Source organism: Pelmatolapia mariae, linkage group LG4 (genome assembly GCF_036321145.2).
Source record: "Pelmatolapia mariae isolate MD_Pm_ZW linkage group LG4, Pm_UMD_F_2, whole genome shotgun sequence".
Classification (NCBI taxonomy): Eukaryota; Metazoa; Chordata; class Actinopteri; order Cichliformes; family Cichlidae; genus Pelmatolapia; species Pelmatolapia mariae.
Window position 1 is genome coordinate 20,003,955 of NC_086230.1, and position 21,046 is coordinate 20,025,000.

The following is a 21,046-nucleotide window of genomic DNA, read 5'->3' on the forward strand; positions in this document are numbered from 1 at the left end:
CGGGGTGGCTTGAGACTTGTGCAGTACTTTTTTTAAAATAAAATATTATTAAAAAACTGCTTAAGTATATGAAACAGTATGAAATGTGTGTACATGTAGGTTCTTTATCTATATTATCATGTGCATCCTGTTAGTGTGTTATATAGTTTGTGATTTTATACATTAATTACCAAAGTACAGATGTATCTAAATTAAAGAGCAGGTTTAGACAATATGACGCTTTCGTGGTTCTCATGAGAATTTCCTTTAAAACCAAATTAAAACCACAGAAACTTCCCTGCTGAAAAGCAGATGACGTCCATAAACAACCCTCTGTGTGTGTGTCAGATATGCGGGATAACACACAGACACACACACAACCACTGAGCATCTGGCGAGGCCTGCCCCCTCAAATATTGGCTTTTTGATAGTCAACTCTCATCGAGCCGTCTTTTGGGGTAATTAACACACCAGAGAGAGAGCAGCACATCACGCAACATTACATGCTTTACAGCATGAGCCAACAGACAATGTATGCACAGGTGAGCACACACTATGCTCGCCATGCATGCATGCAGAATTTACATTTCACTAACATGACATTTATTTTATCCTACCTTTAAGGTCCCAAGAGCCACCTACTTATTTACTTCATTTAACCGTTCCACGTCAAACTCTTCCACCCCCCTCAGACCCCACAGAGAAAAATCTCCCCCACTCTTCCACACATCAGAAAACAGCAATCCATTTGAGAGCGAGCTGACAGGAAGTAGGTCATTTTCACATGGAGCTATACCAGATTGAGCGTCTCCTACGCCGTTCCTCGCTCTCGCGCACATGCACACACTCCCCCTCTATCTCACCCTTTGTCCGCCTACACTCTAGTGCTTGAAGTGGGGGTGAGAGCAGATTCAAATCCCCAAACTGAATCATACCACTAAGCAGCTTTGCAATCCAGGCACACACACCCACCCCTCCACAACTGTAAATAATGGAGGAAAAAAAAGGGAAAGTTATTTCCTCTCGTCTTTATCTATCTTCTGTATCGCTCTCTCACACTGTCTGAATCAGTCCCTCTCCCCGGTCCTGCTCTGTAAGACAAAGTGACAGAAGCAGCATGGACTATTAGGTTATTACGTTCTGAGGGCATGGAGCTCATGTTATCACAGATGAGCAGTCGGTCGAGAGAGTAGGGATCCAGATGGGTGTAGATAGACATTTTTCTCACACACTGTCTACCAAATTCTACAAGACAAAGCAAAAGGGGAAAAAAGAAAGAAGCAGGGTGCAGTGCTTCAAAACTGAAGAAAAAGAAAATAAAAAAGATATAAGAAATTTATAAAGCGAACGCAATTATTACACAAAAGTGGGTCAAATGTTAATGGAGTATAAAAACTGTGTCGACCAAGCAGTGCAAGACTGAATGATGACGCACTCTTAATGTGCCAAGACATCAAAAGAAGCTCTTTTATTAGCTTGACTGCACTGAGGAAAAAGCATATTTTAAGATGTAAACTCTGACACATGGTATAATGGTGCTCTCTTCTGACTCTTTTACTTCTCAAAGCATCAATTATGGCTGTAAATGTTCCAAATGACAAGGAAACTGTCGCTATTAACACAGCTGCTACTACATTTAGACAATGCAAGATATTTTTTGTAAAAGATTTGCAAAGTGGGAATATCGGAGGGAGAAGACGATTGGGGCTGTGTGGGGTTGTACGGGATCTTTTTATTATGATATATTTTCAGTCTTTTTTTTCTTTACAGTATCTTCAGGTAGATGACTTGTGCTGTAGTTACATGTGGGGAACAGAGGTTGTAAACCACTGCATGACCAAACCAACTGAGATGATGTGCTGTGCACGTGGTTTACCTTTGAAATTGATGCATTCAAGACCAGGACCAGGTCTCCGACTATCGCAGTCAGATGCCGTCTTCAAAGTGACTTTGGTGCATCGGGACTTTTATCAGTTTGCGATTGAATGCATGGAACTGCCAACTTTACCTCAATCTATTTGTGATAATTTGTCAGTTAACTGTGTCTGTTTTCCACAGAAATCAGCCAGAACCTCGTAGATCTGAAACTAAATTTAAAAATTCATCCAAAAACAGCAATGCAGTTGCTGCACGATGGTGATTTATCTGCAAAATTACATAGTTGCTCGGAATATGACCAGAATGCAACCAGTTGGCAACCAGTTGAGGAAAGTCCTCTATTGGAAAGACTTGTTCAAAAAGAGATGTTATGGACTGACTCAGACAGATTGCCAACATGTTGGAACCTACAGGTTTAGGGTGTTGCACGCTCAACCAGTGGGTGATCAACTAGCTACCTCAGCTACAGTTGATGAATATGAGAAAAGTGAATGCAACCACCAAGCAATCACCAATTTAACACAGCCATAAGAAGGTTGCAGTTCTGTTTTTACTCTGGAGTGACTGAACGATTAGGAAAATTGATGTATCTGAAATGTTTAAATATATTTGATTCAGTCTTAATGTATTCTTACTTGGCAGAAAGACTGATACATACTCAGCCATCTAATAAAACGAGTCTACTGTACTTTGCTCATTTTTGGGATCCTTTAATCACATTACTAGATTCTGTGATCAAATCTCTAAATCTAATACTTTACTCCTGCAGCAACTACTCAACTGAAGACACGGCACAGCAACTAGACTCCAGAAAATGTGCAACCACTTAAAAAAAAATCTTCTTCTTTTAACACTTTGGTTTTCCACACAGATTGAACAAAAAATAAAAACAAAAAAAAGCAGTACATCATGTTGATTAGTAAACATTAGAGGTTCTGCCAGGTGGATCTTTTTATCAAGACTGTTTCCTTTGTTTCTAGCTTACGATAAGCAAACCAGGTGCTAGAAGTGGTTTCATATTGCCTAGACAGACAAAGTTGTATCAGCCCTCTTATCCAAGTCTTCGCAAGATAGCAAACAAGCCCAAAAATGTCAAGCCACTTCTGTGAATTCAGACTAAAAGTTCATTGTTGACCCTGTTAAAAAAAATAACTCTAGAACTTTAAAGGTTTGTCATGCCTGGAGAGCACAGACAAATTGTAACTGGTATCCATGACAAACTCCATCCCGTGATAGCCCCAAAACAACCACTACAAGGACTGCTTTGTTGAGTTAAATGTGTGATATTTTTCATTGAGTGTAATGCTGAACCCGTGGAAAAGGGTCTGTGGAGGGTTAAAGAAGCGCAAAGAAAGTTGTGACGAGTCTGCTTCTAAGAGAAACAAAGACACAAACGGGAGTGTTTAGTGCCAAACGGCAAAGAAAAGTAAAGGCACAAGAGTGAACAGATAGCAGCCCACCAGACATCTTCACACTCTCTGCCTCTGTTGTTCTCGATTCTTGGCTGCAGTTAAGTATCCTCATAAAGCGGTAATTGTGGAGCAAAGAGACCCCGCGGACAACCTACGTCTGAAATGCGCAAAACACTCCTCCATCCCTCCTACTCTGGCTGAAAGAGCTCGACTGGACCGGAGAATGGGACAAATTGTCTGAGAAGATCAAATCTGTTTTGGTTAACAATCCCCCTGCTGTGTGCGTTTTGTAGCATGTGGAAAACTCAGAGTAATGTGATATGATTATAAGGCCAAATATCACTGTGCAGCCGGCCCTGGGCATCAGATGCACTATACATCTTTCAAAAAATCTAAATTAGGTTATATACAAACGCTCCACGCTCAACCCTAGGCTCAGCCACACAGATTACCAATGCAACACCACTCAGCCATTTTATATTATGACTTAGGGGGCTGCTGCTCCAGTTATAATCAATACATCATCATAACAGTTCAAACTTGCGTGCTTAGCCTTTTTTCCCTGCATTAGTAGCCAAGAATGTACGGATGAGTAACTGCCCATGTGCTGAAGTTTTCACAGACACCACGTGATCTCAAGGGTGCTTCTCAACTAACAGGCCTTAACATCGACAAGATGCCACCTAAGAGGAGCAACATCAACGAGGAGGAACTGGAGGACATAAAGAAATCCCTAAACTTTATGACAGAAGAAATAACAACTATTTCAAAACAACAAAAACTGATACTCAATTTAATGGAGGACATTAAAGAACTAAGAAGACAGAGCGAGGAAAAAGACAAGAAGATTGCTATGCTGGAAGGAAGGGTGTCAGATCTGGAACAATATTCAAGAATAAATGATGTGATACTGACTGGACTGGAAACTAAGCATCAGACATATGCGCGGGTAGCAGCATCAGAGAGAGGGGAGCCACCCGAGCAAGAGCTACGCTCTTTGGAAGAGCAGGTAATGACCTTTTTCAAAAGCAAGGGTATAGAAATGGACAGTAAAGATATTGAGGGATGCCATCCTCTTCCAAGGAAAAACAAAAATCAAATACCTGCCATTATCATTCGTTTTGTTAATAGAAAACAGAAAAAAGAACTGCTCAAGCAAGGAAGAAAGCTAAAAGGTACAAATGTTTATTTAAATGAACACCTAATCAGGAAAAATGCAGACATTGCAAGACAAGCAAGAATATTAAGAAAACAGAAGAAAATACAGTCAACTTGGACATCAGACTGTAAAATATTCATTAAGTTAAATGGAACACCAGAGCAGGCTAAGGTTCTAGTCATCAAAGAGATGACGGAACTAGAAAAATATAACTGATAAATCAGAATGCAAAGTAGTGCTAAATATGATGGGACCGTCCAAGTGCACAACCAACGCAGATGTCTGACAATATTCAACTAACAACTCGTATAGATATTGAAAATAAGACATTGATGTATGACAGCAACATAGATCCTGATTATAATTTCTTTAACAATAAGACAAATGAATGCAATTATTATACAAATGAGCAACTGAAAAAGGAAATCAAGGTAGAACAGGGTATAACAATGGTTCACTTTAATAGTCGAAGCTTATATGCAAACTTTCAATCCATCAAAGACTACATAACACAGTTTGAACAGCCATTCAATGTGATAGCCATATCAGAGACCTGGATAACTCCTGGAAAAGAAGAAGACTTTAAAATAAATGGATATGAATTCCTTCATTTAGACAGAATCAACAAGAAAGGAGGTGGGGTGGCACTTTACATTGATAAAAACCTAAAGTACGAAAGAATGGGAAGAATGACGACTGTTATTGATGGCGTGATGGAATGTTTGTCAGTGGAAATAAGTATGGAAAAAAGGAAAAACCTAATTGTCAGTTGTTTATATAGAACACCAGGATCTAAGATTGAGATATTTATGGATAAAATGGAGGACTTATTTACAAATATAAATCAGAAAAGAATGTTTATTTGTGGGGACTTTAATATTGACTTATTGAATCCAAATCATAATAAGAGCACAGAAGAATTTATTGATTCCATGTACAGCATGGGTTTATTTCCACTGATAACAAGACCGACCAGAATAACATCTCATTGTGCAACTCTATTAGATAATATATTTACAAATATAATAGAAGGAAATATAAAAAGTGGGCTGTTAATCAATGATATAAGTGACCACTTACCAGTCTTTGCATCTTATAATTGCCATTATAAAGTCAACAGCGATGGACACAAGATTATTTACAAAAGAATAAGAACAGAGAAAACATTAAACTGTCTTAGAAATGAACTTTTAAAGCAAGATTGGAATATTGTATATGAACAAACAGAAGTTAATAAAGCTTACGAAGGATTTTTAAGAACATTTAACACATTACTTGATAAAAACTGCCCAGTAATTGAAATCAACAGGAAACACAACTATGCAGGAAGACCATGGATGACCAAAGGACTACAAAATGCCAGCAAAAAAAAGAATACCCTATATCGAGAATTCATAAAAAAGAGAACAATAGAAACTGAAAGGAAGTATAAAACTTACAAAAATAAATTAACTAATATAATGAGATCCTGTAAAAGAGAGTATTTCATTAAAAGGTTAGAACACAATAAAGATAACACAAGAGATATATGGAATGTATTAAACAGTATAATCAAAAATGAATCAAGGAATAATGATTACCCTGGGTACTTTATAGAAGGGACAAGAAGTATTAATAACATGGAAGAGATAGTAAATGGCTTTAATGAATTCTTCGTAAACATAGGGCCAAAACTGGCAGAAGAAATAAAGGTTGATGGAATAGAAAGGGACACTGGGGAAAATATTGAAAGGAATAGTAGCTCAATGTTTTTAAGAGCAGTGGAAGAGAAAGAGATTTATGACATAGTTAGAGGACTTAAGAACAAAACCAGTACAGACTGGAATGATATTGATATGGTAACAGTAAAGACAGTTATTGATGGGATTGTAAAACCATTAAAATACATATTCAACTTGTCGTTTCAAAAAGGGGTTTTTCCACAAAAAATGAAAGTTGCTAAAGTTATTCCCATTTACAAAACCGGTGAAAGGCATCATTTTACAAACTATAGACCAGTGTCAATACTCTCCCAGTTCTCTAAGATACTGGAAAAACTTTTCATAAAAAGATTTGACAGTTTTGTGGAAAAATATGAATTACTGACAGATAGTCAGTATGGGTTCAGAAGCAACAGATCAACAGCTTTAGCACTGATAGATTTAATGGAAAAGATAACGGAATGTATGGATAATAAGAGGTATGCACTCGGCATTTTCTTAGATTTAAAGAAGGCGTTTGATACTGTTAATCATGAAATATTATTAAAAAAACTGGAAAAGTATGGGTTTAGGGGAGTGGTTTTGGAATGGTTTAAAAGCTATCTAGGGAATAGGAAACAATATGTACAAATAAATGAATATAAATCTAATCTGATGGATATAGCTTGTGGAGTACCTCAAGGTTCGGTATTGGGTCCAAAAATGTTTATTATGTACTTAAATGATATTTGCAGAGTATCGGAGATTTTAAAGTTTGTAATATTTGCTGATGACACAAATATACTATGTTCAGGTGTGGAATTGCCACAGGTTTTGGAGATGATCACACAGGAATTAACAATATTAAAGAAGTGGTTTGATATAAATAAATTATCATTGAATCTAGATAAAACCAAATTTATGTTGTTTGGAAAACAAAAGAAAAACATCAAAATAGAAATATGTGTTGACAATGTATATTTAGAAAGAGTAAATGAAATAAAATTTCTTGGTGTGATCATTGACCACAAGCTCTGTTGGAAGCCACACATTACTTATGTTCGGGGGAAAATGGCACGGGGCATTGCCGTCCTGGGGAAAGCAAAGCCTATGTTGGATCAGAAAGCACTGCACATATTATACTGTGCTTTACTACTGCCATATATGAGCTACTGTGTAGAGGTTTGGGGAAACACATACAAAAGTAATACACAAACAATAACTATAATACAGAAAAGGGCCATTAGATTAATAAATAATGTGGGGTACAGGGACCATACAAATGCACTCTTTGTCAAAATGCAAGCTATTAAATTCAAAGACTTGGTGGAGTTTAAAACAGCGCAAATAATGTATAAAGTAAGAAATAAATTGCTTCCAAAAGAAATCTGTAAATTGTTCATAGAAAGAGAAGGTGGGTATAACTTAAGAGGGAAATGGAATTTAAAAATACAAAGTGCTAGAACAACTTTAAGAACTATGTCTCTCTCAATTGCAGGAGTTAAATTATGGAACAGTCTAACAGAAGAAATAAAAGAAAGTAAAAACGTAAGCCAGTTTAAAGTAAAATATAAAAAACAAATTTTAAATAAGTATAAGAATGAAGAAAACGGGGTTAACCCAGGACGGTAATGTGGCTGGTAATGGTATTGTGGTTCTTGGTTGTTGTTTTTTTTGGTTTGTTTGTTTTTCCATAACTTATGAATATGCAAATATACACATTCTGTATTTTTCATATAAAAGAAACTATACTGTGGTGGGGCTTGCTAATTTCTTTTTTTTTATTTATGTATGTTTTGTTTTGTTTTGCTGTACTTTTGTTTCATATGTTGTTTGTTTAATTTAAGACTAAAAGAAAATTAAAAGAATGAGAGGTAAAACTTGAGGGGGTAGGGACAAATAAGTAATTACTTCTGCCTACTCCTTTTCAAACAAATAATGAAATGATATTTGGAAATGATTGTGAAGGCACATGTTTGAAATAAAAATGAACTGAACTGAACTGAACATTTCCAACAGAAAGGTCACCGAGTCTGAATCTTCTCCTTCTCAGTCTCACACGCATCGTTTTCTAGTCTTCAAGCCCTGTAACCAGACGGGTCATCACCGGCTCTACGGGTCAGCAAAAAGGTCACAAGCCATGTGTTGTTACTGGTTGTATGAGAGACATACTTAACTGATCATGATTAGCACTTTATATTAAGATGCATATGTTTACTGTTAACAGGTAAAGCTGCTTATTTCCCAAGGGAGCATCAATATCGATGGATGGATCCATGTTTGATTTTTTCCCGCCCGTTCATCCAGCACTGGGGGGATCGCACTAGTTTGTGACACCCTGCTCCACTACACTATGGAACCACTACTTACTCACTGTTAACCAACAGACTTATTAACGCTTTGTTACACAATTCACATACGTATGGGTGACCCTACTTTCACAGGTAAAGGTCCTGTCTACTTGGACCTTCCTGCTCTTTTTGTTGTATTTTTACCAACTAAGATGGTGTTAAAAGACCTTTGAATGGTTAAAGTCTCCCATGTTGAGTTAGATTTTCTAAAGCCTGAAAAACAGAGCCCAGGGAAGAGCCCCAGTTTTAATAAGTGTTTTTAACATAAAAATACACCATATGAGTTGAGTGTCTACTACTCTTGTGGTACAGGCACTTTATAAGGCCCATACTGACCAAAGTGTGCAAGACAAATGAATTCCATGCTATCCTTAACCTCCTAGGACCTGGCGTCCACATATGTGGACATCACATTTTGGGATGCCTAGACCAAAATACAAAATTTTACTCTACAAGGGCCTGATAACCATTTACGAGGACATTATACTGCAAATGTTCTATTGAAATTTAAAACAAATGTCCTGATGTGTCAATCTTATTTTTGTCAGAGATAAAATCAGGTAAAAAAAAAAAAATCTGGAAATTCTTTGTTTTTATATTCATCAGGTCCCAAACAGCCCAAATAGCAAAGAGAATTTAAAAATGCATGCCATGAAAGAGTTCGGGTCTTAGGAGGTTAAACAGCTGTCAGAAGATTGAGGGAAAATTCTTGGTTTTGAAAGAGTTACCAGAAACAATGACACAATCAATGAAAAACCCACGATCCCTTTGTTAGAATAACACATCATATGATTGTAACATGGTTTGCTCAAATCATCATGAAAAGATGCTAATTATTGACAATGGAAAGATATCCACAGCCTTGCAGTGTGTCAAAAAAGTCCTATGTGCAAAACAATACATCTGTGATGAGCTCAGCTGGCATGGGTCAGGGCAAATGGCCAATTTCAGTGCGTACTTTGTTAAGATTAAGTTTTACTTCATGGATAGTGTTCCTTAGAGCTGTTTAGCTTTTAGCATTATTTCTTAATATCTTAATAAAATGGAAAAGAACCCAGGTCAAAAAGAAGCCAAACAGGAAGCATGTTTGCAGATCACTCTCCTTCCTTACAGTATTTAGGTCAGAGAGTTAAAAAAAAAAAAATCAGCTATGATTAGTGGCAAAGTCTTATGACCCGATATAAATGTGTCTTGCCTGCTCCAGATTTTCATAGTGGTCATAAAAAGAGATCACATGCAAATTATTCATGCCACAGATAACTGAGTCCACTCATGATCCACACTTACATAATCTCAATGTAATTCTTTGTTGAACTCAGTGATCACATTCTATATAAAAAAGAAATTTCAAAAAGCACAACAATTAATACTTGTGGATGTATACAGCAGTGCTAAAGGGCACATTAGAGCTATAAAATATATTTACGAATGCACCTAATGAAGCTGAAAACTGCCCAGGAGCCTTGAATAATACACGACAGACAGAAGGACCCCAGTTACTGTCTGACGCGAAACCCTACTGCAAAAGAGATTAGAGCTGAATCATGTGGCTTTTATTGGAAAATATAAAAAAATATAGATTTAAAAGTATAACTAGTTTCTGGAATATGAGTGTGAGTTCACTGTGCTCAAATGGCCTCCACATTCACCAGATCTCAATCCAACAGAGCACCTTTGGGATGTGGTGTAGCGGGAGATTAGCTCCATGGATGTCCAGCTGACAAATCTGCATCGATTGTGTGATCCTATCATGTCAATACCAAAATCTCTGAGGAATGTTTCCAGCACCTTGTTGAATCTATGCCACAAAGAATTAAGGCCTCAGTTCACTGTATGAAACTTCTGGACGCTACTGGAGAAGAAATGAGGAGCTTATTGAAACCAAAAGAGGGTCCAAGCTGGTACTAGCAAGATGCATCCAATAAAGTGGCCGTTGAGTGAACATGACAGTAGGCCAGGGGCCAATTAATTAACAAACTATACCAATATTCTCTCTTTGACATTATTTTCACGTCAGTTATCTTGACACAGAATTTGTAACAGAGCTTCTCTATTGAAAAAGAAAGTGGCTGGTAGGTCAGTCCTGTGGTTATCCTGATTTCTCGCTGGTTATAGGTTCATGAGCTTGAGAGTTGCTCTTTTAAGAGTAACATTCTTGAACAGAACCATGATAGAGCACAAGAGCAAACAGAGACAGCGAAACATTTCCTGATTTTCACCAGGTTTTCAGTGAGGCAATGGAGGGGATCTCTACAGCAGTTCAGTGCACTAGGTTGGGCTCCATGTAACAATAGCAACCACATAAACATGAGGATGCCAGAACCCATTCCCACAACAGGCTACTTAAGGAGAACTAACACAAGTTGACAGCACAGCCGACGCTGGACTGCGGAGAATGATGTAAGGGAGAGTTGGTGTTTCAAAGTAGGTGACACAGGGGAAAAAAATGACCTCCAAATGGTTTATATTCAAATTCAATATTCTCATGTTTAGCAAATCTTTATGTCACTGCTATAGTTAAAATACAAGATACCAATATGTGACTCAACAAGATCCCTATTCTCAGCGGAGTTTTATAATAAAACACACAAACCACATTGTCTTTTCTTCTCCTCGGTTCTCATGATGATTGACATGCATTCAGAAGAGGAGCGTGTCCTTATGGTGGTCTGCCCTGTAACAGGCAGTACTGTGGCTGACTGCAATAAGAGCATCTACACTGTTTTTAGCAGCTTGCTCCGCACTCATGTAAGCTGCAATTGTGGCTGGTAGGTGTGTAGTAATTGTTCTTCCCCTCGGCGTTACTCCTACTCACTGCTCTCAAGCATGCACAGGCACAGAGAAACACACACACACACATACAGACAGGCACGCGCACCAACAGCCTCTTTGACAGTTTCTGCCTCTTGACAGATGACAGCAGCGGTGTGGAAATAGCACACATTCCTCTTACTGCAACTGTCCAGTCAGGCCCAACCAGTTCTCCATACACCTCCTAATCTTATTCTTTAAATCAGATTCTGTGCATTGTCTTTTATTTTCAACTCATCCTTCTTTTCTCTTAAGATGCATCAGCCACTTTCCACATGAGAACACTCAGCTCCCACATCAGCACTAACAGAGAAATCAAAATGCCCATCTTCGCTTAATAAAAGCTTCCAAATACATCTGCTGTGCACTCCATATGAGATCAGCAGCACTGATGGTGCAGCAGAGTGAGGTAAGGCAGCAAACCCTAACAGCAGCAGCAGAGTGCATTCGTTTTTGCAGCTGGGGTTCAATATCATTTTATTGAATCTGAATCCCTTAAAAGAAGATCTCATCAGTAATGGCTTCCATTATTTGTACTTCATGTTTGCAGTAAAAGCTTAATAAACCAGCTACTGGAGAAAAGTTTTCCTTGGTTCTGACTTTAATTTTAATATGAACACTACAGAAATGAACTAAGTGAGAATAAGTGAGACTGAGCCTTTACACACCGGACTTGTAAAATCTGTGACTATTTCGTTAAATGCATTTTTCAGACTCACCCATTCTTTATGCAGCTGCTCACAACCATGGTGTAATAGCATGCAAATAAGCAGATCTGACCAATGAGATCACTGCATTGCACTTGTAGTTTCAAACATGCACCAGTATTGAATATACAAATAGTAAAATAATACTTTTTTCTTTTTTTCCCTCAGACACACAGCCAGACACTGCTCCAGGTCTGAAATCATTTCTCTGCCTCCTCTGATTTGGACCTAACTCTGCCAACAAGACTTCAAACTGACCCACATGCATGGAAGAGTTTGTTTCACACTGTTTCACGAGTATAAAACAAAAGGAATAAGAAAGAGCACCTCCAAACTCAAGATCATAGTCCTCAGCCTGAAAATGGTAGAGTGCCCACTCGGGGTTAGGGATGAGTTGTTGCCCAAGTGGAGGAGTTAAAGTATCTTGGGATCTTGTTCACAAATGAGGGACAGTCGAATGAAAGACTCACGGACTGACTCCATAGTGATGTGTTGTGGTGAAAACAGAGCTGCGCCTGAAAGTGACCTACATTCCTACCCTCACCTACGGTCAAGAGCTTTAAGTTGTGACCAAAACAGCCTGTATTTACAAGTGAAAGAAGTTAGCTTCCTCTGAAGAATCTCTGGGCACTGCGTTAGATATGGGATGAGGAGCGCAGATCAAAAGGAGCCAGTTGAGGTGATTCGGCCATCTGACCAGCACCTTCTAGGCAAGGTGTTTTGGGCATGTCCTGCTGGGAGGAGACCCTGGTTTAGTTTTGCCTCATAAGAGCTGGAAGAATTGTTAGAGACAGAGGTCTGCGCACGTCGGCTTTGACTGCTCCTGCAACTCAAACCTGGGTAAATGGTAGAGAGCGGATGGATGGATGGATGGATGGATGAGATGAAAGTTTTCTGCCTATCAAAATAAAAATGCATGTCTATGACAAACAAGGGAGGTGAACACACCATAATCAAGAGAAATATAAGAAGAACCTAAACAAACCATAATACGTGTAGTTATCAAGGTCAGTAGTGCAGGATAAGTGGAGTGAATGCAATATTGAACGGTGCGGAAGACATACCAAAAGGCAAGCAGCAAAACGAATAGATGTCTCGGACATGAGAGCGCACCAGCAGCTGAGCTCTAAGGGAGTGTTTTTAAAAAGCACTCTCACACCAAGCCAAGTCTTACAAGCCGCCCCCTCTCCACTAACTGCAAGAAAAGGTGCAAGACAAGCACGACAGAGCGGCTCGTCACGCCATCACTAATGCTTTCACTTTCCACACTGCTGCTAAAGGTTTTTCATATGCCTGCACCTACAAGAAATTAAAAAACTGACCCGATGAATCCACAAGATTCAAAAGTTCAGAGGTCACTAAAGTGATCGCACTTCATCCTACAAGGAATGTGAACCGCCAGATCAACATATGAACCTGGCTAAAATAAAAGACGTAGTGAATTTTTATCTTTGTGTGAAGGATAAAAACAACTTCTGCCTGTTAAAAACACTCAAACTGCCCAGTTTGAGCACTGAAAAACACATCTGATGTGGGAAACTGCATTTGGTTCTTGGACCTGACACATTTAGACATAATACTTTATTCTCTTTGAGTATGAAAACCTGTTTAATGTTTTAATTTTGTATTTAGTTAGTACATGCAACCACCACGAAACTCCATCAATATCAAGAAAAAGAAAAATCTCTCTGCACTGTTCGTTCGCCTCAAAGAGATGACTGACTTCCAAATCTACAGCAGTCACTTGTTGTTGGTGCTCATCTCAGAGACAACCAAAGCATTCCCCTTTATGAAAATTAGATTACAAAGGAAAATCAAAGGTTACATCAAACACAACATGGCCGTTTGATTCTTCAAAGCCTCAAAGACCATATAACACAATCCCTTGAAGCAAGACAGTCTCTTCACACAACCCACTAGTCACAGTCAAGTATTCATGAAGTGCATTTGCCAAATTTCACTCTAAAGCTTCCTTTTCCCTTTGGATTCAAAAGGCATTCTCTCATTGGTTTATTTTTGGGTCATCATATGCAATTATTCTCAGACAAATTGCTCGAGCGGCTGCTGTGATACGATCCCTGGTTGCCTGCCACGTCACAGAGGCTGGTATTGTTTTCACCTTCTGTAAATTTCGAGTCACTGAGCACATAGATGGCCTTTCATCATTACTGTTAATGAATTCTTTCACGAAGTGCTGAATTATTGCTGCTGAATATATGTTTTGACTGAAACAGTTTACACAGTTTTGCAACTGATAAACGATCGCACCGTCAGTCTGCGGAAAGTCTGTCAACAGCAGAAAGACGGAGACCTTTTCTTATCACACAGACTACATCCTACTTGCCTTTTTACCAGAGAGCAAAGAAATCTGAAGGGAAGAAAGTGATCTTGACAGCCTGCTGCCTCACCAATCACCAGCTGACAGTGATAGCATAGGTATGTTTGAGATTAACCCAATTGCAGTTTTGTTTTTTTCTTTTCCGCTCTTTGTAATCTCACACCCTGTCTAGACAAGACCTTTCCTAATTGACGGAGGAATCAACTGTTACACAAACACCACCAACTCCCAAGTCAAGAAGCCTGCATGCGTGGGGGCTACAATAAGCCCTGAAGATTTTTTTCTGTTGAGTCAAATGTGTCGAGATGACGGCTCCCTCGTTTAATCATCAGCAATCTCCACATAATGTCTCCTTTCCCAGCCAGCCTACACAGCTAATTACAGGATAGCCTGAGCACGAGAAACTCAAAAACTCAAGTTGCTGTTTACAACAATGGATCCCGAAGTTGGGCTTGTGGATCACCCAAGGGGTTGAAAGATGCTCGCAAAAATAAGAAAAGACAGAAAACATTTCTGCTATGAAAAAATACTTTTTTTTCACCCCTTGTTTATGAAATGTTTGGTTAAGCTGCTCAGAGCTAACCAGAACTAAGAAGCAGAGATGGAAAATTGTCTCAAACTGTGTAAAACTTTCCTAACAAGACAGAGTATTCCCAGAACCCCTCCCTGAACCACCAACTGTCTAATCAGCCTAACTTTACCAAATGTAGTGGGCTAGGCAAGGCAGGGCTTGTTTAAGCCAGAATGCTACTGCTGTACTGGGAAAACTTATAACCCAACTTCCCGTGTGACACAGCACACTGTTGCCATCTCTATACAATATTGTTTCTTATTTCTTTCATATATTTCTAGATCTTCAGTTTCTGTGCTCAGTATTAAGCAGTATTGCCTTCAAACGTAAGAAGAGTGATCAAAGAAAATAAGTTGAAATGTATATTTATTCTATAGATATACATTTAGGCTACGTTCACACTGCAGGTCTTAATGCTCAATTACGATTTTTTGATCAAATACGATTTCTTTGTCTGCTTGTTCACACTACAAATAAAATGTGACAGCAAACACGCTCTAGTGTGAACCCTCAAAGCGGCCCGCATGCGCAAAAGAAGACGTCACACACAACGTGCTGTTTAGACCCAGACCAAACAGTATTGTTTGACTGATGGCCCTTAATATAAAAACTTGTTTCGGACTTTACGTTTCCCCAATTTTGCTTAAGTTATTTTGTTATTTACATATGGCCTAATAATTATCCTTATTGCTGTTTTAGAGGAGCGGTGCTTCAAAGGATAGTTGCAGATTTCTGTCAGAATCTGCAGATTATACAGTACAAATAAAATGTTCACGTTTCTCCAACGTTGTCTTCCCAACAGTTTCACTAACATCTACACGGGATGGCCAGGAAGCATTCGTGATGTCTTATCGGGCGCTTCTCCGGCGCTGATAATTGGCGTCTGTCTTGTGTCAGTGATGTAAAAGACGGATTCAATGCGACATGACCATTCAAACAGCGGTCGCTTTCTAAAACATCAGATATGTATCGGATTCAGTACCACATACGAAAGTGACCCAGATCGGATTTGAAAATATCGGATTTGTGCTGTTCACACTGTCACACCATGATTGGATATGGGTCGCATAGGGTCAAAAAAGTCGGATTTGATGCGCTTTCGCCTGCAGTGTGAACGTAGCCTTAGTCTCTCTAGAATTTGCTTTCAAGGAGCCAATTGTTTTTAAAGTAGTCCTGAGCAATAGTTCTCCAGGCTTTGTGAAGCTCTTTCAAAGCTTTTCTTTGGACATTGGTTACTTTGTCATTCATTTTTAGTCCAGACCATTGAACAATATCAGTCATGGATTGGCCTCCCCAGAGCTCAGACATTACCATTGCTGAAGCAGTGTGGGATCATCTTGACAGAGAATGGAACAAAAGGCACAAAAACATCCAAAGAAGAGCTTTGAGTGTCCTTCAAGAAGCCTGAAGAACTATTCCTGAAGACTACTTTAAGAAATCGCAAGGAAGCTGTCTCAGAGAGTTCGGGCTGTGTTGAAAAATAAAGGTGGTCACACCAGATACTGACCTTCAAGCTCATTAGAATTGCGCAAACTACAGAGTAAACTTGGGGTGGCTGAGGACTGCATAATGAAAAATAAATGGAAGTTGACAGCATTTTTACACATGTACAAACTAATCAATCTACTCAACCAAAGCTCCAACTTCCCCATGCACAATCACTAGAAAAGCGGCGCTTTCAAAATGGTAAATAAATGTTCCCTGAGCATCACCAACCACGTGAAGAGGATCTGTTTATCAGAATTTGACCCCTCAGTTCGGCCATGCGTTGCTGTTGACTCTACAGCTCCTGCCTAATATAAGGCAAACTGCTCGTCACCCATCAATTTGAAGCTGAAAGTTTATTACTCGTGGACGATGGAGGCTGAGGTCGTGTGGGCAGTCCATTAATACATTTCACATCCCATCACATCAGCCAAAGGTGTCCTTTGTTTGCACGGATAGTCACTTCAATTGCTCACCACAAAGTTGACATTAGTCCAGTGCATTAGTTTCACCTGTCAGTGCTGTAACGCGCAGAATTCCACTGCCACTATGGTCTGTGGTCACAACACCGCTGCTAGTCTGTTCCTGTCTGTACTTTATTGTCAGATATCTGTAAGCTCCCATATGTGGCCTTCCTCAGTAAAGGAACTCAAATCTGCTACTGACAGCCACCAGAATCAATGTCTGGGGTGTAAAAATCTGAATCCTAATTGCTTCTGCTACCCACAGTCTGAAATGAGTGGTCCATAATGTCAAGAATGATCAAAGAGATTACAATAATAATGACAGCTTAACAGGCATGAAACTAGCCAAGGAGACGGGGCTGAGCAAGCCCATTTTAGCCATTAAAAGTCAGAGGTATAGGCCTGATTAGAAGAAGAAACACAGTAAACCATGCAGGTCCATCTTCTCTGAGGTTGTCACGACACGCAAGTCCTCTAGACACTCTTAGCTGCACCTCTGTCCCCTCACCCCAGGAAGTGACTGCAGTGTGACACAGCACACACTGTCTGATATGCAAGCCTTGAGCAGATGAGCAGCAACAGAGAGACAGAAATGGAGGAGGCAGCAGTACAGGCTGTTTATATTGGGTTCAGGCCTAAAAATCTTGAAAAAAGTATACACGATATACAGGGATACAGAGAGGGAGAGGCAGTCAGTAGAGCAAAGAGACACTCCAGCTGACGAGTTGGACTTTATTTCCACTTTTCTTCTTGCAAAAGAGCAGGAAGGACAAGAGGCATGTGAAGAGGTGGAGAGGGGGAAAAAGAAGTTCATAACAGAGTTAAAACCTGAGCTTTTTTCCTCCTTTATTACACAAAATATGTGGGTGGTTCAGGTTCAGACGATCGCTCCTTCCCAGGTTCTGGGTACAAGGGTTTTTCCAGAATCTGAGCTTCTGCAAACAAGAGCCCTTTATTTAACCTCTCATTTTAAATCCCACTAGCTGAGCGCTGATTAGAAGAAAACGCTTCTGATTCTTGCATCATTACCACAGAGTAGCACACGCTTGTTTTTCCATACAGAGTCAGATGAAAGTCGCATTAAAACACTCGGGATGACCGTGTTGGCTCATGTGGCCTCGGCATTGCATTAGCGGTAAAATTAATTAAACCCCGTTTCTTTTCTATGTACTGCTGTAATGTGTTTTTGCTGGAAGCATAATTGTTGTTATAACTGGATGATGTTTGCTTTTATAATATTTTCCAGAGCATGTTATGCTTTTGTGCTGTGCAGAAGGTGCACAAAATGGTAAAAATGGAAGGTCTGACACCAAGAAGTACTTCATATAATGATAATGTTTAGACACACTGAGGTGTCTCAGCATAACACTTGGCAATGAGCTTGAGCGTAGCATCTTGGGGAGCTCGCCACAGTTTTTATGTGGATTTAGAGCGTCTCAGTGTCGACTGTCTCTTCTTGTAATACTGTGAGAAGAGATCAGTTCTCTGTTTGATGCACATCATCTGTTGCAGGATGTTCCCTTTGCCTTTTTGCTGAAGATATCTCTTTAGGGACTCTGGCTGGTATGTTTGGCCTCGCTTGTCCCGCTGCAAACTGGGCCCAATCGGACGCCTCTCTAACGGTGGCGCATGATGAGAGTCCAGACAAGTGTCTAGAACTGCGTGCTGTATATAAACACAATTTTTGGTTGTCAGGGTCGATTAATTTGTAACATGTGGAGCCCAAATCAACAAGACCAATTGTGAGCTCATGAAGCCTGCCTGTGGAAATGATGATGCATTAATGTCATGCAATCAATGTACAGAAAAAACAGCATTACCGAAGTGCGCCTGGGGAACTTGATTTTTGCGTTTAACTTCTTTGTAAGTGCATGAAAGATTAGCCACACATGCTTCCTTGTATGTGTCCTGTACATATAAGATGTGGCTAATGAGGGTCATACAGGGAAAGTGCATGAGGAAAAATGATTTGGAAGATATGAAAATAGCAACTGGGGAGACAGGACACATTTGAATATCAGCTGTTCTAATCTAACCGAAAGCTAGCAGATTGGTTTCCCACTTCCTTTTATACAGACCAGTGCTGAAAGTCCCATGTTTTTAGGGCTGTTCGATATAAATATCGGATGACGATATAGAAAGGTCTATTGTTTCATTATACCCTATCGTTGGTTTCGTGGTGTCGCAAAATAAACTGTTTACGGCAATATTTTTTCATCGTTTTGATGGTCACTGTAGTGGCTATATTAATGTCCTAAAGTTCTCTCTTTCTCTTATATTTAATCAACCACACTACCGACAGACAAGTGCCTGTTTTTATGCCTTGTCGTTAGCAACAACGACGGTAAAACCATCGCGTGTCCGCTTGTTTATTTTCCACATAAACCTTTCACAATAAAGCTCAAGATCCTGTTGAGACTTTTCAAAATAAACTGAATCACGTGAAATAGTATGCAGAGTATTGACGGATGAGAAGCAAAAAAGAGTCGTCAGGTGCTAAAAAATAAACCTTAGACTCAAACGTTAGAACAGACTTTTCCCCGCAGCACGCCGTGTAATAAATACTCACAAAGAAAACGGCGGCCGTTACAACTTATGCCTAAAAATGTATAGTTTCAAGCATCAGTTAAAACACTCGACTCCAGGTACACGATGCCCAGCTGGAAACACTTCACGCAAGTCGAGCTGCCCGAGATTCACAGAATTTACAGAAAATGTTAAATTTTTGTGATTTATATCGTTATCGGGACGATAGATGTCTTATATCGGGATATGAGATTTTGGTCATATCACACAGCCCTACATGTTTTACTACATAGCTACACATGTATTGCCTCCTGATGGCTTGCAGGCATTTATGACAGCAGCACATCCCCTGGGAGCGTCAGCGTCGGAGAGCTGGTGATTTTACCACGAGGAAAATAACAATAATTACTCATTATTGCTTCAGTTTGTGTATCAGCTGAGTCCATTTATGATGAGGAAATTAATCACAGAGCATTTGCATCATGCTCCTCTGGCCGCATTATATAATTAAGACAAAAAACACCCCGTTGAACTCTACTAGAGCGGCTTTGCACAATTTAAAGTTCAAAACAATCCTTATTTATTTTATATTCATTTCATATTCAGTTCATCAGCACCTCACACTTTGAGCTGACTTTCTTTTGATTGGCTGCCCTAAACAAATAAAGTATTTGAACACCAGGTGGGTGGAGCTTCTGTGCCTTCAGTCAGAGCCATGTGCCTGTAGTGAAAGAGCTTCTGCTCTTTTTGACATAATACAGATCCTAAAATAAATAAACCGCCTGAAATGGAGCATTTAAAGCAGTCTGAACCTCAGCTTCTGTCTCACAGGGATTACTTGTACATGCACTGACAGAAACTAAGAAAAAGCACAATAGTTTCCCTTTGATGATGACAGATATTCAATGTGGCAAAGGCCAACAAGTAGAGTGAATGAACCTGTGCCTGAGAGTGACTGTAAATTACTCAACCCCTGAGATAACCCTGAGGGCCACTCTCTACCGGTGTGTGTGTGGATTTTAGTAGTGAGTAGTATGCTGGTTGATCAAGTGTGCCCAATCATTAGCAGTGGTTGCTGTGCTATTAATGTGCCACGAGTTACATGCTGTGGATGCAAGATTGTGGACAAGGACAGGAAGTGTGAGTTTTTATCCGTAGGGGTCGTGTGAATGTGTATTTAAGTGCGGCCACGAGTCGAGCTACCATTGTCCACATAGATGCTCCTGCTTATCAGTGCACTTGCGGACTATTCTGCAGCCTGTCAGCCTGACCTGCTCTGTCAGGGCGACTCACAGTCCTCACTACAGCAACAAAAGACATCCTGTCTTGGAAAACAATTTAACAATTCAAGGGTCAGGGCAAAGGAAAAGAACCTTAAACTGTGGCATGAAGTGCAGAAAATCCTGGTGACACATCACACTACAATTCACATGACAGACTTGGAAGAAAACACCACTTTTTCCATTCAGGGTTGCCATCTTTCTTGAATCCTGTTTATATAGATATGTGCATTTGTGAGTTTTCCAGCACTCAAGTAGGAAAGTGGCAGCAAGTGACTCGAACCCATGACCTATAATCCACTAAATGTCATGTTATCTCGGCCTGATTGATCTCCATTTGTCTAAGCGTGGAGAGGACTTACAGGACTCACTAACCCTCTGTGTGAGAATGTCTACACAGATGCAT

The 21,046-nt window shown here is 39.6% G+C and overlaps 1 protein-coding gene across 2 annotated transcripts in view; it reads right to left on the bottom strand.

Moving 5' to 3' along the window:
* Positions 1-21,046, bottom strand: part of LOC134626204 (cytohesin-3) — a 50,513-nt gene that overhangs the window by 19,906 nt on the left and 9,561 nt on the right. Inside the window, exon 1 of one of the 2 annotated variants that reach the window (XM_063471791.1) lies at positions 597-837. The exons of the other annotated variant lie outside the window; for it this stretch is intronic. The gene's annotated coding sequence lies outside the window, so the exon portion shown is untranslated. Of the gene's footprint in view, positions 1-596; positions 838-21,046 lie in introns of those variants that run through there. 2 annotated transcript variants of the gene reach the window in all.